The sequence below is a fragment of the Crocodylus siamensis genome, chromosome 3 (genome assembly GCF_052110815.1).
Source record: "Crocodylus siamensis isolate JL-2025a chromosome 3, ASM5211081v1, whole genome shotgun sequence".
NCBI classification, from domain to species: Eukaryota; Metazoa; Chordata; order Crocodylia; family Crocodylidae; genus Crocodylus; species Crocodylus siamensis.
The window spans coordinates 109,837,191-109,861,236 of NC_143397.1; positions in this window are offsets into that span (position 1 = coordinate 109,837,191).

The window sequence follows — 24,046 nt, forward strand, 5'->3', positions numbered from 1 at the left end:
TCAGAGGGCTTGACCCTTGGTGTTTCCATGGAACCACTGCTATCCTCCTGTAAGGCCTGATTCTTCAGAGTAATGAGCTCACTGGTGTGGAGGCCCAGAAGTACCCTCCAGTCTTGTGTCCTTGTCATGGTTTGCATCCTGTTCAGGGAAAGCTCTGACTTAGGACTGCCCAAGAAGCAGCTTTATTCAGTCTCTGTTTCCTTAAGGATGCTCCTGAAGACAGCTCTGGTATGGCTTCTGAGGAGCAAGCTTCTGGTTTGATACCCTGGCTCCCCTTTGCCTGGCTTCCCTGACAATCCTTAGCATGTCTTCCTCGGAGAGTTCCTTTTTTCTTGCCAGCTCCCAGAAAAGAGGGAGGTGAGGGGAAGGAAGGAGGCAGAGTGCCAATGTCCCAAACAGCACAGCCGACTCTGCTTCAAAACAAACCATGTTTTTTTGTCAGACCAGTTCCCTCTGTCCTTCTGCAGACTCTACTCTGTCCTCTCTTGGCCAACCCTTTCTCTTTACCCAACACAATTCAACACGTCATGGGGAACCAATCTCAAGATTTGTCTCTGTAGTCTGCTGCCAGGCCCACACTGTCCGCTCTCCCTGAGGTGAAAAAGGCCTTTAGCTGGTCTACTAGGGAAACTGTTTGCAGCAAATTATCTAAATTGTCATTTTCATCATTTATTTCTATGGCAAGAGCAGCACGCCTCAGCCTCTGTGCTAAAAGTTGTATAAACATTAACTGTCCTCCCTCCCCTAAAGTAACTTTATCCACAGCTGAGTGGGTCCATCTTCTTCCTGGGGCCTGTCTCCTTAGGTTTTGCTGGCTCTGCAGCAACAGCTGATCTTTATTTATTGTTCTAGTATTTTCTGAAATTAAGTCTTGATGACAGAGAAGAGAAAACCAGTCTCCAGGGAGATAAAGGCATTAATGTAAAGGTGTGCAAAGCAGGACAGATGGACATGTATAGAGGGAACTAGTCGCATGTTAGGGTGTTCTGGTAAATTACTATACTTTGCTGCAAGTTACTCAGAGGAATTAAACTGGTGTTTGTTCTAGTTTTCACTATAGTGAGATGCTGCAGCACTAATCACATTTTGAAAATAAACAGCAACAAAAAAATCTTGCAGTCTCTAGGGGTGACAACACATCCAGAAAAAAAACAACTCCTCAGATAGTTGCATTTATTTAGAAACGAGAGAGCCCCTTGTTACTTTTGAAATTACCTTGAGATGTCGGGGAAAACCGAAGGATCGGGCCCCAAGGTCACGGTGGGCCGGGGTGGCAATTAGATACGGACAGGTGGGTTTGGCGGCGTAGAGTCTGGAGTTAGGGACTTGGAGCGGATTGAGAAAAACAGGTGAATTTATTTGACTTACGCTTCAGGCGTAGGCAGAAAGGTCTTCAGTTACAGTTTGGAACACAAACAAACAATTAAGAACAAAGGGGTCTGTTGGCTCACGAGGTTCAGTCCGAAGACCTAGTCCCAGGGCTGGTCAACAGCTCATAAATGGGGATCACAGATAACAAAACAAACTGTAACACGGTGATGATGAACTGCGTGACACCAGTCCACAGCAATGGACAAATCGGGTGGTCGTATGAGAAAGCCGAGGTCAGGAGCCAGAAGATGAAGCAGCGGAGACGTCAGTTGGAGGGATGAGCAGAGTCGTAGTTGGTGAGGAAAGCCGAGGTCTTTGATCCAGAACAAGGTTAAACAAAGTCCAGAGGGTGATCCGAAATCGTAAGCTGTTAATCAGTTGAAAAGGTAAGTCAGGAGCCAGATGAACGTAGTCAAAACCGCAATACAATGAGCACTAAGCCACCGAAGAAGGAGATCAATCGGCCCTGAAGCCTGACTCAGAGAACAGTCCCTGCAGCAGCAGCCTCTGTCTCTAGTCCACGCGATCTCCCCCTGAGGGAGGGGCTCACAGAACTTTTATATCAATTTGGTAGCCAATCAGCGTGCTCTCCGCAGAGAAATTTCTAGTCCGATTACCTCATGTCAGGTTCTGACTGAGCATGCTCTCAGTCAGAAGCTGACACAATCTGAGCATGCCTCTGTGGGGAAAGTAGGTCAGCAATGATTGACAGCTCCGCAGGTCACCCAGGGGGCAAGGGCTGGGTGAGCCTTGGAACTTTCCACTCACAGCTTCAAACCGCGCATGTCAGTTTAACCTCTTCTGTACTGGCAGCACAGACTCCAAAATTTCCATGACATGAGAGAGGGCAGGCACAAAGCAGTACTGCCCAACAGATGGGTCTCACCAATGCCTGCAGAACGACAGTGTTTCCACATACAAATATGATGTTAGTGCCTCCCCATACATATTGTAGAAAGAAGAAGGGGCGGTACCTCCAGTTAGTCCCTCCAAAATGTGGATTAGTCCCTTGCTTGGTATATGGGATGATGACATGCTCTCCCTGGCATCAGTTATAATGCTTCAGAGATCAGTGGGCAGAAGACACAAAGAGGGAAAAGGAAGAGATAAATAATATGTGAGGGGAAAATTTTAGTGATAAGAGATAGAGGAACCCTGGAAAAAAAGGGCCAGGGAGAGACAAGGGACCCTGTAAGGCAAAATACCTATGCAGAGAATAATTGGTATTCTAGAGAAAAGTTAGACGAAAGAACAAAGAAAGATGTGGAGTGATGAGGAAATCCAAAGAATAAGGACAAACGCATCTGAAAAGCCCACTGGGAAGGCACAGGTTGGAGACAGGACTCCCTTGTAACAGGTGTAAATTCTGTGCACTGTAGAGACTGCAACTGTCTATGGCCTCCTCTACAGGTTAAAAATATTGCTCAGTTAACTGGTTAATTGTGTAATTACCATAAGACCAGCTACATGTGCAAAGTTCACACAATAAAAAGATCCAACCAACTATAAAGTTAGACCTAAAAAATGTGTACTAACTTTATAGCTGGTTGTTATCGAGCTTTAATTTGCACATGTAGCAGGGTCTCCCCTGCAGCTCCATCAGCTGACAGGGCTCCAAGATGCAGAGGTATCCTGAGTCCCAGAATTGGGCTCCCCTTACATCAGCAATAAGGTGTGATTGCCTCCTGTTAGTATTCCTGCACAAATACATGTTTGCTCCTGCAGTCACAGTAAGGTTTTTTTCAAGTATAGTCTGCTCTCCTGGACTCCTTTCCCCCTCAGACTGCCCCCCAAGGGATCCTGCCCATCAGTTCCCTGAGTGAATTGAAGTCTGTTTTTCTGAAGTCCAAAGTCCTTTCTCTGGTATTCGCCTTCCTTCCTTTCCTAAGGTTCCTGAACTTAATCATCATGTAGTCACTGCTGCCCAAGTTCCATCCATTACTAAATTCCCCACCATGTCTTCTCTGTTTGTGAGCAGCTGGTCAAGAACAGCACAGCCCCTCATTGGTCTCCAACACTTGCACCAGGAAGTTGTCCCCAACATTTTCCAAAACCTTTCTGGATTGCCTGTGCACTGCTGTAGTGCCCTCCCAGTAGATGTCAGGGTGATTGAAACCCCCGCATGAGAACCAGGAGCTGTGATCAAGAAACTTGTGCTAGCTGTTTGAGGAAAGCTTCATCCACCTCATCCTCCTGTTGTGGTAGTCTATAGCAGACACCCACCAAAGCTACAGTCCATCTGTTCTTCATCCTCTGGTTCTGAGCTTTTCCCCCTCTCCATCTCAGGCTCTCTTTCCCAGGGTCATCGTTTCCCAAGTCTTTTGGGACACTGTTGAGAAACATGGCTACCCCACACCTAAAGCTTATTACTCCACATTCTGCTGGTGGTTTCCCAAACCAAGGCACATACCTCACATTCTCTGGTTTCTTCACCGTTACCCCTAGCTTAGTGTTCTTCCCTTTTGCTACAACTTTCTCTGCAGTTGAGAAGGCCTCTGCGAGTTGTAGGGCTCGCTCCATGTCCTGTGACTAATGTCACCTCATCCAACTGTGTGTCTCCTTGTCCAGATCTCCCAGAAACTGTTTGAGCGTAAAAATCTCTATGACTTCCCACGCGGTTTTCCTGTTAGGCTGGATCCAGCGCTCTATTGTATCTCTTAATATCAGAGCCAAGATCCTAGGTTGTTTTTCATCTTGGATCTTAGTGGCATGAAATTGTTGTCTATAAAGCTCAGGGCATATTTCCAAACAATAGAGGATGGCCTTTTTCACTGCTGTGTAATCGCTGGCCTCTGTCCAGAAAGTGCCCTATAGGCTGCTTGGGACTGGCCTATCAGTACAGGTCCTAACAAGGAGGCCCACCTGGCCAGGTCCCATCTGGCTGCAATAGCTGTTCTCTTGAAAGTCTCCAAGTAGGCCTTGATGTTGTCTTCATCTTGAGGACTCTGAATTTCTTGGAAGTGCCCAGCACAGCTGCTTGTTGAACCTCTAGTTTTTCACCTAACTCTTGTTGCCAACTGAATACTGTTATCCCTGGTTCTGCTTCTTGTGTCTTTACCCAGGCTAACTCCTCCATTTAGACTCAATGAGCCTGTATTATTTGCACCACCACTTGATGTGCCTGTTGCCAGTCTTTCGGAACAGCCGTCCTGGGGCAAGCCATGGTGGTCTCTATTTCTGGCTCTTCAGGTTAGGGTTGAGCTCCCCACACTTTGCTAGCTCTCTTCAGTTCCCCAGCCAATGCAGCACTGTGGAAGACTAGCTATGCCCCTAAAGTAAAACTGCAGCCTCTCTCCCCTTGGACCAGATAGTGTCCTTTAAACTCATCTGCCACAACTTAGACGGAAAAGGAAGGAACCAAAGATGGACACAGTCCTATGAGATAAAGCTAATGTTAGGTTCTTCAATTTAGAAGGATGTTTCCTCTTCACAGGGCTCCACCATCCCCATCCCCTGTCCTTACCACAACTCTACTTTCATTAGGTTTCCTCTGTGGGAGTCTAAGTCTCTGGGGCGCCTTGATCAGTTGCTTGGCAGCCAGTTTCTTGCCTTTGGTCACATGCCCCATCCTTCTCCACAAGAGAGAACTGCCCCACAGCTCATTTCTGCCCTTGCCCTTCAGGGTGGAATTATATTGGGCCAATGCCCCAAACTCATGTTTGCACTCGGCTTTGTCTTTTCTCTCCTGTAGGTCTCTGGGGCAGAATCCTGCACCCGCTGGACTCAAACTCACTGGTTTGGATACCGCAGCTGCCTTGTCTCCCCAGCTCTGCGAGTAAGTCCATCTTTGGAACTCTCTCCTAAGTCCCCTTTGCTGGCCATGTGCCACCATCATCGCTCCGTGTTCCCACAGGTCTCCCTCCGTGTCTTTCCCTTTGCTGGTGGAGAGACTACTGTTTAGCCAGCTCTCTTTTAATTCCCCAGTCTGATCGCCTGTGAGACCAGCCACAGTGTTACAGTCATTGCCAGAGGGTATTTCCCAGTTGATCATCTTAATTAGCATCTGGGACTTTCGGTGCAGCTTTTCTCTCATCTGGGCTTGTTGGCATGGTAAATCTCTGTTTTTTCTTTGTTCTTTTGGTGTCTCATGCCAGAGTGGACCTCTTGCCTTGTCCCAGTGGGGTTTATAATGATGGAGCTGCATTTCTAATACTGATAGCTTTCTTACTGGATGTAAAGAATATTATTTGTTGCCTTTCATGTTGCCTTTCATTGCAAGCACTACTGTAGTGTGGGTGCAGAAGAGCTATCATCTGAAGAAATAGAGCCAAGTATTTCATTTGGACACATGATTACATTAGAGTTGCCTACTTCTTTCCCCCTTGACTTGTGTACATTTTGCCCTGAACACAAACTACATGGTATGAATCATCAGAATAGTTTCTGTGCCTCCTTTAGGGAGATGAATACACCAAGAAAAGGAAAACATGCTGCTTATTGCATTGACACAGGGAGAACACAAAGAGAGTATCTGCATCCAGAGCATAGAAGGCGATGGTTGTTGGTTGGGTTTGAGTTCAGGAAATGCCAGTCTTTTTCAGCCACCTGAAAGTATGATGGTGTTCATTCTGCAGGTGCTAAGGGAAATGTGTAGGATTTAGAGAGAAGTAGGGCTGGAAGGGATGTCAAGAGGTTATCTAGTCCAGCCCCCTGCCTGAGGCAGGTAAGATTTTGTATCCCGTACAGGAATTGAATCTGTTACCTTGATGTTATTACCACCAGATCCTGAACACATCAGACACCTCTTGGAGGGACTGCCATAACATCAGGGGAAACAGACGAACAATGTAGTGGAGACAATACATTTCACTTCTGTATGCCCTTATTGTCTATATCAACAAAGGGTACAAGGTGGCTCTAAGTGATTTTTTTCTGTAATCAGAGCACAATAGTCATCATACCCATAATATGCAGTATCTGCAATTAAACCCATTATTCCCATACCTCAGCATTCCTTTGTACTGTCAAGCATGCCACAGGCAAACTATGTCTGTGTCTCTCCCCATCCAGTGGCTGGTCCAGAAAGATGATAATAGCCTTATTACCCAGTTCAAGAGGTAGAGGACTATGATTAAGGATCAAAAGATCCCAGTTCTGCTGATAAGCCATGTTCAGGTTGATACGATTGGAAAAAAAAATCTAAGAAAAACTTACGCTACAAAGAGATGTTGAATTTGTCCTGGGATAAACCTTTTTTTTTGTGGGAAAAAAGTGCAGTCGTTCAGATGTTGATGTTTCTGAGAAAAGTCCTAAAAAGATTCACAGGACAAAGAGTACTAACAATTTATCCTGGGACATTGTAAAGCACATCTGAATGGTTATCCTGGGATTGCATCGTTGAATCAATGACAGAAAAGCAGTAGTCCATTCAGCCCACTCATTAAACCTTAGTTAGAAGGGTGATGTGTGTAGTATATGCTAATCCCAGGACACTTCTGTTCCATGACAAACACGGGCAAAACTTGTCCAGGGACAAATTTAATGTCTGTTCCAAATCTTAGAAAATACATTTTTTAAAAATCTGCATTAAATGTACTTTAGGATTATGAATTCAAGCATACAGAAGTTAGACAATGTTGCGCAGCCACAATTTAGTACCCTTGTAACTAAAGAATATGTATATCATCCCGTCCTATTTTTTTCTTATATAATAAATAATATAATATGGTATAATATAAGTATCATGTGATGCTTACCAGTATATATGCTAACTATGATATGATCATATGAGTATGGTATGCTCATGTCATATCATATGATAAAATAAGTATGTATTATTAATTAATATATATTAAATTAAACAGCACCTAAAATATACCGGGCATATGAGTGACTATGTACAATACTCAGCCCCTACTTGCAGAAGCTTAAAAATGTGTAAGAATAAACAGAACAGAGCACATGGCAGACAATAGGACTATAGGTAGACATCACGAGAAGGGAATGTCAGGATGTACACAGTTGCTACAGATCCTTGAGCATGCTTCTAGTAATTTTCATTTCTTCTTTTTTTTGTCTGAGGTTTCTAAACAATGACTAGAATAATTTTAACACAGTAAAAAACATACTAGACCAAAACAAAACTGAAGGGCCTGTAGCAAAACCCCCAGTTTTTCTCTTTTTTTAAAATTTAAAAATACATTCCCTCCATTTCCCTCCCAACCATTTCTGACTTTCTCTCTGCCCTCTGTCTTCCTTATAAGTAGTCATAGATAAGCTAAGTTCTTGTACGCCATTATTGTGACAAGCCCTTTTTTATGTTGGAAGTAGTGTTCTGGTATTTTTGGATTGATTTTTACTGTTTTGTATTGTATTCCTATTATGTTTGTATTGGTTTTTATTGTTTTATAATGATATTGTATGATTTAAGCTTGTTCCTGTAAGTTAACCAAAGTAACGTGAACCCTCCATCTTGTAATGTCAAGTCTCCATTTTGTGTCCCCTGCCTGGGCATACCCTATTGTAACTGTGTTGCAACTACAACTCATACCTACCCCTCCTATGTAAATTGGTTCCTGGGTGAATAAGGGTGCTTGAGACATAATGGTAGCAGGCCTAAAAATAGCTCCTGCTCAATGACCGGACCATCAACTCAATGACCAGACCACTGCCCTGCATTGGCTCTCCCTGAAACCACAGACTTAATCCCAGGACCCAATATTTGAAAGATAAAGACTCTCTAATAAACTAGCAACATAGAAACAAAGAACAGACTAGAAACCAAAAACTCCACCATTGTATCCCACCAGACAATGAGGACACCTGGAACTGCATGACCTCATCTGAACAGGACTGGCCCTTGGCTGGACATGTCCTGCCTATTGGAGTCACAGATAGCCCACCCCCATATAAGGGTAGAGTGTGACCTGCTCGGGATGCCCTCTCCATCTGGACCAGCACTACACCATGCCACCTATCCACCCAGAAGCCTTGTCAGCAACCCCCTCTGGACAACACCCCGACTGGCCATTGAGGATCAACTCTCAGCCTGGGATAGGTATCTATCACCCACATCTTCCCTCCAAGCAAGGGACCTGAGTTCTATTTCTATACACCTTAACTCCAATTCCTCTACTAAGCCTTTTTCCTCCTGCTACCATTGTGCGAGTATGTGTGTGAGTTTGTGTGCGTGTGTGGGAACCGATAACTTCAGGGTCTGTATTTTGTGTTGCCTGTCTAATAAAACTAATATTTTTGGATCCTGAGCTGGCCTTTGTCTTGCTGCAGGCTTCCCACTTAATCTCCACTTTCTTTGCCTCCATTTCTGACCCAACCTAGTGTCAAACTCCTGTCCCTCTGCTCCCCATCCCAGTTCTCTGCCACCTTGGAGCCCCCATCCCAGCTCTCTAGATCCTGGCTTTTCTGCCAGATTCCTGGCTCCCCCGGCTCACCGCTGCTCCATCACCTCCACCTCTCCTGACCTTCCAACTCTGCTCTATCACCTCCACTCCTGGCTTTCAGCTTTCTTTCCCCAGCTCTTATCTGCCTCCACCTCCCGACTCTCTACCCCAGCCTTCCCCACCGCCTCTCTGGCTTCTCTGCTGGCTATTCCCTCCCCAGCTTCCTACTTCCACCTCCGCTGCCTCTGCTCTCCCAGCTCCATGGCCAGCTCTCCCAGTCCCATCTCTACCACCTCCTCTGCCCAGGAGGCCAAGTGCCTCTTAGTCACCAAGCACCCCAATTACTCCCAAGTGTCTCCTAGTGTTAATACACACAGCCACTGAAGTGCGTATGTATGTACGTGTAGGTGTGTGGACCCATAGTGTCGTATGTGTAGTTTGTATGTGCATGTATAATTTTGTGTTATGCCCTCCTGCCTAACAGCATGATATTGAGATCCTGAGCATTGATGTAATGGGTGTCAAGTCAACAGGCCTGATTGACTTCTGGGTGAAACAGCTATTTAAAGATGAGGAGGCAGATTCTCTACGGGGCTCAGTTTCTGCCAGTCCCAGTGGTGCAGCCAGGTACCCCCCTGAGAGCTGGAAACCACTTGTTTCTCTGTTGTAGCAGGCTTCTCCAGCTCTGGCATGCCCACTGCTGACAGGAGACACAGGAGTTGGTTCTGTACCCATAGAAGACTTCCCTATATGGAGTACCCCTGCAGGGGGAAGAAGGGTCTGGTACCTTTATGCTGACTGAGCAGTTCAGAAAAGGCAGCAACTGATATTCTGGTACCTGGGTGTAGATATAAATAACAACTAAAACATTCCATAATGTTACTGGCTGGGAATCAGTTCACAATTTTTGTGGGACAAGGTGCAGCTATACATGACAGTTGAACCATTCCCAACTGTGTAAATAGGTATTCGTCCTATAGGCGGCCACAACACCCCCTGGTGGCTTCTCAGCCTCTTCTCTGTCCTCCCTCCTCAGGCTTGCTCCCCTTCACCTCCCTTTGAAAAGGGAGGCTGCCCCAGGGATCCCCAATCCCATGCTGGTATTTAGGTGTCTCTACTTTGCCTTAAGAGCTTATAATGTGGTTCTAACCACACCTTACACCATGCTGAGGCCTTACAGAGTAACAACTCATTCCTCTAGCTCTCTGCTGCTCCTAGCACCTCTTTCAGGCTATGGGCCCCCTGGCCCTACTGATATGCACCCTTCCTGGGTTATGTGGTCCTGGCCCCAATTCTCACCCTTCCTGGGTTATAGGTTCCTTGGACCTCTTGGTCTCCAGCTGTGACCCGTTTTCCTTGACCTGTCTCTCTGGGCCCTGACCCTGCTCCTAGGCCAGTCAAGACTTATGGGCTCCCCTTGCCCCACTACTCTCCAGCTGTGGCCCTCCTAGACTTTTGGTTCATTTCCGGGCTCTGGCTCTAGTCCTGGGCCAGAGAGACCTTTGGGTTCCCTGGCCCTGTTTACACTCACCCCACCTGGGCTACAGATTGGTGAATTCCCTGGCTGTGCTGGAACTCACCTCCTCTTAGGCTACAAACCCCTAGGCTCTATAGCCCTCTGGCTCCTCTCTCCCTTCTGGGCCAGCTGGGACTTCCCTCCCTCCTCTTAATCCCTTCCACAAATCACCAGAGTTGCTTACCCCAGCTCAGATGTTGCCCAGGAGCTCCTCTGTCCATGGCTTTCAGGGCTAGACTGCCTGACCAGCTCAGGCCCTGGGCTTATATGCTTCAATCCAAGCCCCCTTCTGGTCAGGTAACACTCTAATTGGTCCCCACCATACCTGCAGACTGCTTTTCACTGAGCCTCTTTCCCTCTTAAAGTGACAGGTGTGCTAAGTGCCCTGTCACACTGACTGGAAACAAGATCAAATTTTTGTGAAGTGCCATGGCTCTGTCACCAGAGGGTGAGAGTAAGTACCCAGCCCAGCATGCCCCATACTGTGCATGTAGGGCAGAGGCAAGCAATTATTTGGGCCTGAGAGCCACTAAGGGAGTTTTGGTGAGCTGTTGCAGGTCGGGTCATCATCTTCCCCCTCCCCTTTCAACAGCTCACCAAAACTCTGCCCCACATGTGCTTGTGTGGATGGGATGGGGCTCTGGTGAGAGGGAGCGGCATTCAGGAGTGGGATGGGTGGGGCCAGGATCTTGGGGCCATGATAGTGTGGGGTTGGGGCCTGGGGCAGAGCCACAATACACTCCCTGAATGTCCCTATGAATCCCTGCAACAAGCACCAGTTCCACAGGCAGGGGCATGCAAGGAGTAGATTGTGGCTCTGCCCCCAGCCCCAACGCTGCACTGGCACCATCCTCTGAACCTGGGGTCTCCATGGACTCATGGAGGTAGGGCATGCAACTGGGAGGATAGGATTAGGCCACAGGCAGGTGGAGATTGACATCCAGGAGTGGAACAGGATCTTCAGGCTGTAACAACATAGGACTAGGAGAGAAAAGAGTTTGAACCCAGGACAGAGCCATGATCAACTCCCTATATGCCCCTGCCCATGGAACTGGTACCCATTGCAGGGATGTGTGGGGAGTGGATCATGGTTCTGTGCTGGGCTCCACTCCTGTGCTGTCATGGCCCCAAGATCCTGGCCTGCCCACCCATCCCACTCCTGGATGTTGCTCCTCACTCACTCATGGCCCCATCCCATCCACCCCACTGCATGCCCTGACCACACAGGTACCGGGCTGATATCCATAGAACCCCACTCACCTACTCCATCTGCTGGCAGTGGCAAGAGAGGCTGTGGCAGCCAGCAGGAACTGTTGCTGCCACAGCTGCAAAGAAGCAAGTCCAGCTGATGTGCCATCCCAGCCCTGCTGTGTTCCTGGGGATGATGGGACTGGCTGCAAATGTCCTAGACCAGGCTGTCCCCCATGCCTGGGCTGGTTGGGGCTGAGAGACATGCTACAGACCAGACAAAATCCCTTGGTGGGTTGAATCTGTCCTGCAAGCTATAGTTTGTCCATCCCAATGTAGGACAAGGAATACTTCCAATTCTGCTTTGGAGGTCTGAAGGGGTGGGGGGAGCAGGGGAAGGGATGACTTATGGCTAGAGGCATGTTCATTTTTTTACTTTCTCTTCTCTCCTAAACACTAAGTCAATAAACTTCAGTAGCCTGCAAATGACCAAGGTCTGCAGTGTGCTTGTCTGACTGGCGGGTGGGAGGTGGAGGATGAGTGCTTTGATCCAAGTTGTTGGGTTTCCAGGGGCTGGGAGAGAGGCGGGGGGAGGGATCATGAGGAAGGATGCAGTACATATGTGTCCATGCCCAAAGTCAAGATTTGCCAGCTCTTGGATACTGTAACAAATGCTGGTCCCACAGGTAGTTGCAATGCCCCCTGGTGACCACTCCACCTTGGCCAACCTGACTCTCCTTGAGGCCCTCTCCCCTTTACTTGTGCACCATGCCTTGATGCTAATTTCTAATGAAAGGGAGGCTGCCCCAGGGCTTCCCAAGCCTGATCTTACTCTTCGGACCAGAGATGTTCATTGTTATTGCCTTAAGGGCTAGTTTTGTGGGCTCCATCTTCCCCAGTACCCACTCTCATGCCTTGCAGGGAATCTGCTAACACAACTCTCTGCCCTGTGGCAGACCCCAGGCATTCGAGTTTTCCTCAATGCACCTTAGTCCTTCCAGGCACCAGATCCTCTTGGTCCCCTCCAGGCACTGGACCTTTTCCCAAGTATCTAGTCTTTCCTGGGCTCAAAATCTCTCTCTCTGTGCCTCAGGCCCATCTCTTCCAAGGTCTGCTCTGGCCCCACACTGTATACCTCAGTGGCTCAGGCTCCCTCCCTCTGGGCCTCAGGCTCTCTATTCTTCTCACCTTTCTCTCTCACTGGGCCAGTTGGGACCTCCATACCTCCCCTTTAGTCCCTTCCACAACCACCAGATGTTGTTCATCATCAGCCCTCTGTGCCTTTGCCTCTGTCCCCAAGCCTATCTCTTTTGAGGCTTGCCTCACCCCTCTTGGGCTCTGCTGTCTTTGCTAGCTTGGCTTTGGGCACCCTGGATCTCAGCTCTCTACCACTCTTCCCCAGGCTATGGGCTCACCCACTCCTGTTTCCAGGTCTATCTGTTCCAAGGCCTGGTCTGTTCCTGGGCTCAGTGCTGCTTATTCCAGCTCAGATGTTAAGGCAAGAGCCCTGCTGCCAGGAGCTCCTTTCTCTGTGGCTCCTGGGGCTAAACTGCCTGACCAGCTCAGGCCCTGGGCTTATCTGGCTCCAGCATGCCCACCTCCTGATTAGGTGATTCCCTCAATTGCCACTGCCACACCTGAAGGCTGCTCCTAAAGCAGCCTCTTCTCTTCAAGTGACAGGTGGTCCAAACACCCTGTCACAGACATATCCTGCATTACTGTGTTGTTTTGATTATAAAAGTCTACTTTTTTTGTCCTCCAAAAAGAAACAAAGAAGTGGCACTCTACCTATATGTGAGACTCACCAACAACTGAGCCCCCAGCTACCTTGATTTCTGTATTGCACTATTTTTGTTCTTGCAATAAAAATATCAAACCAGGCATTTTTCAGTGCCATTTTTACTTTAGTGCCTTTAACCATTTGAGTCTTTTCTCTGCTATTTGATTATCCTGTGGAACTTTGTAAGAGCAGGAACAATTCAAAGTTTTTATCTGCAAACAACCCATCCCTTCTTTTCCTAAAACTGAGCCTGAAAATGTGAGCTCAACTTAGAATTGAATCAATAGCTTCAGAGTTCATTCCTGATTGACCTGACCTGCATTTTGTAAATCACCCCATCACTCTGACTGAGGCTAGCTATGTGTCATTTTTCCATGAAGAGAGCAGTGCCTCAGAAACAAGGACAGATTTATAATATTTACTAGGGCTGTGGGAAACTTTGGTCTCTGATTCAATTCCGCAGAGATTCGGTCTGGTTCGATGGCCAAATCTCCAAATCCAAATCAAATCAGAGGACCCTTTAATCTCTCTGAATTGAATCAGAACTCTCCAAATCAATTCGGAAAGACTTGGAAAGATTTGGCGATTCGGATATAGATACAGCTTTAAATGATTTTTCTACATACCTCAAGGTAGAAGGCGACTCATAAATGCTGTGATGTTGGGGTGGATGGAGCATCCCACAGGTGTGCGGGGGGCTCCCCAGCACACTCGGCAGCAGACCCAGAAGCGGACCAGAAGCACTTCCAGTCCACTTCCAGATCCACCAGAGAGGGCTCGGTGATTGGTACCTCCTGGGTCTGGGGGGGCACCTGGGTTCCCCCCACGGCTGATCACTGAGCTGGGGGCACCCCCCGTGCACACCCTGGAAGACCCAGAAGTGGACTGGAAGTACTTCTGGTCCATTTTCGGGGTCACTGCCGAGCATGCAAGGGCACCTCCCCCGTGCTCCTATGGGACACTCCATCAGCCCCAGCATCATAGCATTCATGAGCCACCTGCTACCTTGATGTATGTAGAAAAAACATTTAAAGCTGTGTCTATGTCCGAATCATTGATTCTCCAAATCACTATTGAATCTTCAGATTCGGATTTGGCCGAATCTAATTGGGGACAGTGATCCAAATCAATGAATCGAATCACTGTCCCTGATTCGGGCCTAATCCGAATCCAAATCGAATAGGGCCCATTTCACACACCCCTAATATGTACTAGGGTCACATTGATACCCCACTGGAGTAAATCAGGATTTACTGCACAATTGTGCAGTCTGCATGTGGTCAGATATTGTACCTTGATGGATATGAAAGGCTTTAAGAAGTAGCTGAACCAATGTTCTAATTTCCGAGTCCGGGCTTACTGAAAATATTGAAATATTGTCAAAACAATTAGCAACACCAAGAAAGCTTATAATAAGATGTTTAATATTTTACACACCCACTCACCCACCTACACAACAAACAAGCACTACAGACAGATCAAGGAACTGTGTATGTGTGGGGAACGGGCCCACCTGTTGTGTGAGAATTATGAGAGGATGATGTTAAGCTCTAGCATGTATAGCATTCATGGGCAAATAAATTCTGATATGTGAAAAACAAATGATGGTAAGGATGGTGAGACTTGACTGTCACTGAATTCACCTTAATTTATATTAATAAAATAGCATAATATTTTTTGTAATTACTTTTTAGACCATAGAGATTTTCAAAAGTTTCTGGTACATAATAAACCATATCTGAATATACTGTAACAGGAGTCACATTTTTCCAGTAAGCAGTGAAGTTACTTGTGGTAAAAGACAACATCTATAGGTTAATCAGTTTATGGCTTGGTCCCTGTTCATCCTCAAGCCATTGACTTAAATAGTCTATAAACAAACTTTTGCAGTACAGGCCCACTTTGATCAATGGCTAATCTCCCTTTTGATTTTAGTAGGGCCAGCACTGCATTGCATGGTTCTGCTTTTCTATTGCTCTGCTCTTGATCAGTGCTTTGCACTTACAAAAAATAAGCGTAAACTGTGTTTTGTACGAGTGCGAACTGCAAATGGCTGCACCGCTGGGTCCCATTCACTTGAGAGCTCACTATCATATTGCATATAAAGCTATAGCAATGTCTCTCATCTGTTGTGTTTTTTTAAGTTTATTATCAGGAAAAATAAACTCAGTAATAATGTAGTGCAGCTGTCAGTTACAGGCTGCATGCTGTCACACCATTGTTTTCTGCAGATTCTACAATGAATACTGATTTATCATAGAGCTAATTAACTATTCAGCATTAGAAGTGCCAGCCTGTCTTGCTTTATTATTTTCAGTGTAATACCTATGGGTGAAACCTATGAGATTCACAATATGTGCTCTTTATGAAATAAAGCTCACACTCTCAGACATGAATTCCCAGCTTCAGCAGAGCTTTAAACCTCTCTCCAGCTACTCTTCTAACAAAACAATTAATGGTCCCACTTGTTTTCAGATGAGCTCATCTCCCTCTCATTACAACATTTGAATGATCCTGAGCTAGCAAGGCCTGAAACTGAACACTTGATGCCTGCTTTGGAAATAACAAACACATGGTGAATAGGATGAGTACAGAGGCACGGCAGTGACTTTTTATAGCTCTCTCTCTGTTGGTTCAAGGCTTCACCAACTACCCAAAAATGGCATAATTGTCTATACCACTGCAAAATGAATATGTAAAGATTAAGGATTCCAGTTGTGCTGCCAGCTGTGATGGCAAATCAGCAACAGCACACATTCTTTTGTATGCTAAGTTAGTGGCTACAAAGATATGGTGATTATAGATCCCCAGACTAAAAATATCCACTAGTCTGATATTATCCCCATGATGTTGTTGATCCCTTATGAGCTATTACGGACCTGTTTCTCAGTTCCACTAATACTATTCTTTCCCAGGAGCTGCAAATCTTAATGAAGCCTAATATTTTCAGCAAAGCCAGACTTACTGGGCACATGGCCCAGGATTAAAAAAAAAAGAAAAAAAAGAAAAAGATTATTTCAAGCTGTAGAGTGAGACCACAGTCATCAGCACTGCTCCCTAGTGCCACAGACCTTTCTACCATGTTTTTACCATAAGCAGGGGCAGGCAATTATTTTGGGTAGAGGACCGCTTACTGAGTTTGGGCAAGCCATCGAGGGCCGCATGACAGGCAGCCAGGGGCAGATATATATTCATTTTCTGATTTTTTTAGGGGCCCTGCAGGCTGGATAGAATGGCCTGGTGGGCTTCATCTGGCCCGTGGGCTGCATTTTGCTCACCTCTGCCATAAGGCCTCTAGATTGGAGATAGCGCTTCCTTGAAGCTCAGGCCCCAGAATGTGAAGTTTTAAATGAATTTCCTAAGGATTTAAGGGCTATCACAAACCCAATTGTCCTCTCTACAATAAAGACAGAGAAATATGTGTGGATACAGCATTTGAACAATTGGCTTGCCAGAGCATTGTACTGCATTGCATACATAAGATTCTCTTGGGGGTAGTGAATGAATGAACCACTGAGGATAGTTGTTAGCTGTGTTAATATTCTACTGGAAGGACATAAGATACTATAGCCATGATGGAAGGGAACCATGCATCTCCAATTGCTGGCCAAAGCTTTTTTATTGTGAATTCATGCCCTGTACTCCTAGAATGTTTTGTACTCAAGCTAAATTGTATAATCATAAAGGATATTCCCAGAAAAGTGTTTTTTTGGGGGGTTGCTTTATTTATAGCATATTGGTACCAAAATTCTGATATTCCTTGGAGCCCAGTGTCACAGGAACATAAGAAGAAGAGTGATTCTACAAATGCCAGCAAACATGTTCATTGTGCCAGGGCCTAGTGAGAATGCAGCTGCAAGTAAAGGAAAATTTTGGCCCAGGTAGCGTCAGTTTTGCTTTTTAATCATCATGAATGCCAACCTTTTTAAATTAAGAAAAATAATCCCCAGGTAGTGGTCCTGTTTGTTGTTTTCCGATTATGGTGAATGATGAGGTGAATAATATTATGGAGACACTACTTAGAACTGAACAAATGAAATATAATGAATGAATTTTCTAAGACTCCAACAATGAGTATGGTAGCCAAAGGAAGATGGGAGTGAGTTATGCAAAAGCAGTTTATTATTTCTAGAGTAGGTGAAGGACCCTCACTCCAACCTATACTATTGCAGCATAACCTGAGTTATATAACCAGTAAACAAGACTGAACTACTACAGGAGAATGAGCATACAGGCAGCCGTACAGATAATTGACCCATATAGCTGTGCATGGTACACCTAGGCCAGTAAGCTGATGAAGACAGAAGCATGCAAGTTAAATTCATCTAGGCGGAAGTATTGTACAGGCAATAGATTCCTTCTCAATGATAAAAAATCAATAAAGATATATTGGTCTGTTATGAATATCTGAGTCTGTACAATAAATTATATGACAGCTTACTGCATTGTTTAAGTAACAGAAACCATGTTATTATGGACTAAATCATAATTCATATGCTTGAGGGGGCAGAGTTAAGATTACCATGAATTTTGGCAGAGTCAAGGTTATTCCATTTAATACCTTTTAGAGAATACGTGATAAATTACCTATTTTTTAGCAGCAATCCATTCTTCTGCCGACCATGAAATTGTTATATAGAGAAAGAATTCACTCTCACATACAATGTAAATTCTATTGAATTATTTCATAGTACAACAGTTTCTTACACCTTACTGCAAAGTTCATCAGCAGTGAACCAAATATGGTTTGATAGAAATTACTTTAAAAAAATCCTCCCAAACCTCATAATGAAGTCAGATTCTTCCCCCTGCTTCACACTTTTTCTACACCACAGGGTGTAAAAAGAGAGCAAACTTCCCTTGAGGCCCTTGCTGGGTCTCACAGGAGTGTATGGGGAGAGAGGAAATCACATCTGTCCTATAAGTTCTAAAAGTGGGACTACTCTACTGGTCTTTCCACAGGAGAGCTGTACTACAAGCACCTATTGGGCAGCTTAGGTATCTCTATACTAATGCTCTATAGTATGGGGAAGGAGGAACTTGAAATCCTGCTTGCAGACAAAGATTTCAACCTGGTTGGGCTAAATGAAACCTGGTGGGACCCTACCCATGATTGGGCAATGGGCATTGAGGGCTATAGGCTATACAGGTAGGATAGACTGGGGAAAAGCAGCCGGGTGTGGGGGTGTTGCTCTATACATTAATAAAGTGGGGACAGAAGAAGGGCAGATTGAAGTCCTGTGGGTCAGATTACAAGAGGGTAAAGGTGAAAGGCACTTGGTAGTGGGGGTCTACTACAAACCTCCACACCAGGAGGATGAATTAGACCTAGAATTCTCAAGACCTCTCTTAAGGGCAGTACGCTCAAAGGATCTGGTTGTCATGGGTGAACTAAATTACTCGGCCATCTGCTGGGAGAAGCAGTCAGCCAGGTCTGCCCATTCACGCAGGTTTTTAACCTGCACACAGGACCTGTACCTAACACAGGAGGTATGGAGTCCCAATAGGGGAAATGCCTTACTTGACTTGGTGCTGGCCACAGAGGAGGACTTGGTGGGGGATCTGCAGGTACAAGGTAACCTAGGAGATAGTGACCACTAGTTGATAGGATTCACTATCTGGCATAAGGTGGGAAAGACAACTAGTAGGACAGAAGTGATAGACTTCCAGAAGGCCAACTTCAACAAGATCAGGACAGTAGTTAAAGTGGGACTGAGGGGTAATAAAATCGGTGAGTTGTGAGTCCAGGAAAGGTGGGAGTTCCTCAAGGGAATGATCCTGGAGGCACAAAGGGGACCATCCCAGGACACATAAAGGGAGGCAAAAGAGCCAAGAAACCCTCTTGGCTGATGTGGAAGAGCCCCGACCCCAGGCAGCCCTGGGACTCACCGGGCGGGATGGAGCCCGCCCGGCTGGAGCCGTCAGCACGGGAACACCGGGCGTGAGAGGCACGGCACAGCCGGAGCCGGTGCGAAAGCCCGGGAGATAAGCCCCAGCACGGAGCCCAGTGGCACACGCTTTAATTAACTCTTCCAGGTGCCGCGAGGACCTGGCAGGTTCAAAAGTGGTGCCGGGGCGGTGCGTCGGGAGCCGGAAGCAGCCGGAGGAGGAGGAGCTTCCCGCCAGGGAAGCAGCAGCGAGGCGGGCAGCAGGAGGGAAGCCAGCCCGAACCTTTTGGAGCAGGGTAGGGCCCTGCGGGGCTAACTATGATGGACGAAGGGCCCTCAGGGCCACTGACCGGGTGGTGGAGGCTGGGAGCGGGGAAGTCCCCCCACCACAGCCACCGCCGGTGCGGCCCTTGGCCAGAGGCAGCAGAGGCGGGCTGAACTAGGGAGGACTGTTGGCAGACAGGCCCTTGGCAGGAGCGGCGGGCCCCGGCTATACCTAGGGGACCCCGCCGAGACTTACCGAGTGACCCGGGGGTCGCTAAGAAGGACTCGCGTGTGGCGAAGAGAGAGAGACCCGACCCCACCTGGGTTGAGGGGAACACCGTTGGGGACTCACCGTGTGGAGGCTCGGGCGAGGGTGTAGGGGAGGCCAGAGCCCTCGAAGACCCCCAGACCAGACGAGACCGGAGACCCGTTTCTAGACCCGTACCCACCAAGGAACAACACTGAACCTATATCATCGAAGTCGTGGCAGGCGGACTTGGCGGGAGCAGGCTGGGAACGTGAGTGACTCCAAAGTGCACAAAGGGGCCGGGCCCCTAGGCGACCACAGGTACGTGAGTTGCGCCCTTACGGGCAGACCCGTGACAACGTGGTGCATTGGCCGGGAAGCGGCGACGGCCAGTGAAGCACGCGGCAGTGCCACGATGGACCAGCAGGCGGCCGCACATATGGGTGACCCCATGCAGCAGCTGCTGGGTGTGGTCGTGCAGTTGTTGCAGCAACAGCAGCAACAGGTGGCGAGGCAGGCCACCTGGCAGGACCATTGGGCGCAACAGCAGATGGGAGCAGCCCGGGGGAAGGTCGAGTGGCGGATGCCCAAGATGACACCTGACGATGACCCAGAGGCATTTCTGGAAATATTTGAGAGGGTGGCCGTGGTGGCTGGACTAGACAAGGCCAAATGGGCAGGTCAGCTAGGCGTACTGTTGATTGGCCAGGCCCAGGCGGCCTATCGGGCCATGACAAGAAGTGAGGCGACAGATTATGACAAGGTGAAGGAGGAGATTCTCCGCCGGCTGGACATCACACCGGAGTGGCAGTGGCAGGCCTTTCGGGCCAAGAAGCCAGCGGAGGTAAGATCCCCCCGTATATTGTGGCAAACGTTAGCTGATTTGTTAAGTAAGTGGCTCCGTCCAGAGATCATGTCTAAGGAGCAGATACTCGATCCGGTCCTTATGGAACAGTTCATAGATGACCTGGAGGAAGAGACCCAAAAATGGGTACGCTGCCATTGCCCTTCCTCCTCCCGGGAGGCCCTTCAGTGGGCGGAACAGATTGATACCTCTCGGGGGGAACGGCGACGGACAGCGGGCCCAAAGTCACACGAGCCGGTTACCAGGCATGGGGCAGACGCTAAGGCCAGAAAAAAAGGGGACGGACAGGGCCTCACCTGTTACACCTGCGGAGGGAGGAGGCACTTCACGAGGAGTTGCCCGCTGAGGGTGAGAGGGGACCCCACCCGGGGTAAGCCCCTGTCAGAATGGCCCCTACCCTCAGACGATATACCAGACGGGGAGGCTATGGACTGCGGGATCGGCAGGCACCATGTGGCCCAAATCCAGCCGCTGCCTCAGGTCTCGGCGTGGGTGGAGGGAGTCCCTATCCAGGCCGTCGTGGACATGGGGTGTACGCAGTCCTTAATCCGGTCCTTGCTGATCCCTTGGGAACGGACATCCCAGTGTGAAGGGGTCCACCTCGAGTGTTTGCAGTGGGAGAAAAATTTCATTAGACGGCAGATGCTGACAGTCCGGGTGTGCGGGGTTCAGCGCCAGATGCCGGTCAGGTTGAAAGAAGGAATACTTTATCCTATGATCCTGGGCCTGGACTGGCCTGAGATCCTAGATATACTGGCAAGTGGACGAGAAGGCCGCATTGAGCGCAGCGGCCTGGCGGGAGAACGGAGTACGGGACCCCCGGACCTACCAATGTGGGAGCTGATCCAAGCAGAGATGTTCCGGAGGGAGCAGGAGATGGACCCGGAGCTGAGAGCGTTCTGGGAGTCGGACCAGCATGAAGACACCCCTCAGGTAAGCCCTATGGGTCGGCCATGGGGCACCCCGTGTATTGAGACCAGGGGCGGACTGCTGTACAGAGTCAAGCAGGGCAGGTGTGAGGGGGAAGAGATCCTGCAGTTGATAATACCACGGGCTTTCCGAGAACAGCTTTTGGGGCTGGCCCATGAACACCCTTTGGGGGGCCATCTTGGGAGGGACAAAACAGAAGCCAGATTGACCCGCTGGTGTTTCTGGCCCCACCTCTATGAAGACGTAGAGCAATACTGTCAATCGTGCCCTTCATGCCGAAGGGTCAGCCCCAACCATCCGCCAAAGGCACCTTTACAGCCGATGCCGGTTATACGGGAAGCCTTCTCCCGGATAGCATTAGATGTGGTGGGACCCCTCCCCAAAAGCATAGGGGGCCACCAGTATATCCTAGTGCTGATTGACTATACGACCCGCTTCCCGGAGGCCTTTCCCTTGAGGGTGGTTACGGCCATAAAGGTCGCAGAGTCTTTGATACAATGGGTGGCACGGTTTGGAATTCCCCAGGAGATAGTTACCGATCAGGGGACGAACTTTATGTTGGAAGTTCTTAAAGCTTTTTGCAAAGTATTGCACATTAAGCATATCCGGACTATGGTTTACCATCCACAAACCAACGGGCTGGTGGAGCGCTTCAATGGGGCCCTGAAAAGGATGCTGAGGAGATGCACCCAAGCGGCACCTCACAAATGGAGCCTCCTGATACCACCCCTATTGTTTGTAGTAAGAGATGCGCCCCAGGCCTCCCTCGGCCTATCACCCTTTGAGCTCACGCTTGGGCACTGACCACGGAGCCTGCTGGACGTCCAGAGGGAGGAAAGGGAGACCGACCCAGAAAGTGGAGACAGAATGAGGGGATATATGCGGGAAATCCGAGACTGCCTGCAAGTGGCCCTAGAAATCATGCAAGATAATTTAGAAAAGGCCCAAGTACACCAAAAAGAGCTCTACGACAGGGTGACACGGCCCCGGGAATTAGAGGTAGGCCAGAGAGTCCTGCTGATGCTACCGGACACCTCGAGCAAGTTTGCCACGAAGTGGCAAGGGCCCTTTGTGGTTACCCGGAGGGTAGGGCCGGTGAACTATGAGATCGCGCGCCCTGGGACCTGGAGGGAGCGCCAGATCTTCTATGTAAACTTGCTAAAATAGTGGAGGGGGCCAGAGGGGCTCTGGGTGGCCCCAAGCGCGGAGCCTAGTGAAGTCTCGATGGGGGCGCATCTCACCTTGACCCAGCAGAGCCGACTGGAGGGACTAGTGGACAAATTCCGGGATATCTTCACAGAGCGACCCGGAAGGGCTCAAGGCGTCTAACACCGGATCGTCACCAAGGAGGGGCGGGTAGTAAGAGAGAGATGGCGATGCATCCCTTACCACAAACGCCCCATGATCAAGAAAGAAATCCAGACGATGCTGGAGCTAGGAATTATAACCCCCTTGCAGAGCCCATGGCACAGCCCAATTGTGCCAGTAGAGAAGCCGGACGGCAGCCTTCGGTTGTGTATTGATTTCTGAAGGCTGAATGAGATAACGCAATTCGACACATTCCCAATGCCGCACATCAGTGAGCTGGTAGAGGGCATTGGCCAGGCCAGATATATCTCAACCCTGGACCTATCGAAGGGGTATTGGCAGATCCCACTGCGAAGGGAAGACCAGAGCAAGACGGCCTTCGGAACACCATGGGGCCTCTTCGAATTTAAATGCATGCCCTTTGGGCTCAACGGAGCTGCCGCCACGTTCCAGAGGCTCATGGAGGGGATCCTAGCGCCTCATCAACAGTACGCTGCCGCGTATATAGATGACATCATCATGTATACCAGTACCTGGGAACAGCACCTGCAGGCTTTAAGAGCGGTCCTGCTGGAACTGAGACGCGTAGGCCTCACAGCCAACCCGAAGAAATACGCCTTGGGAAAACAGGAAACAAAGTACCTCGGGTTCCTGGTCGGACAGGGTCGGGTGCAACCGTTGATAGATAAGGTGGCAGCCATCCGGGAGTATAAGGAGCCAACTACGAAGAGGCAAATGCGCGCGTTTTTGGGTCTGGCCAGCTATTACCGCCGGTTTATTCCCCGCTTCGCAGAGATCATGGCGCCGCTAGCAGAGACCACTAAAGGCCAGCGAGCAGGGATGGTGGAGTGGACACCCCAACGCCGAAGAGCGTTCAAAGAGGTAAGACGAGCGTTGTGCCAAGACGTGGTCTTACACACACCCGATTTCGCTTTCCCATTCACCCTGCAGACAGATGCGTCGGCAATGGCACTGGGAGTGGTCCTCTCACAAGAGGTCAACGGAGAAGAGAGATCGGTGGCCTACGCCAGCAGGAAGCTGCACAACGCGGAGACCAGGTACTCGACCATAGAGCGTGAATGCTTAGCGATAAAGTGGGGGGTCGAGTACTTCCGCTATTATCTACTGGGCCGTGAGTTTAAGTTGGTGACGGACCATGCGCCCCTGAGGTGGTTACACACCACAAAATGGACAATGCACAGATTATGCGTTGGGCGCTGGCCTTGCAACCGTACTGTTTCTCAGTGGCTTACAGGCCGGGCAAGGCAAATATAGTAGCGGATTTCCTATCCCAATGTGGAGAGGGCACAGAGAGCAGAGGCCGAGAGACTATACACAAGGGTGAAGAC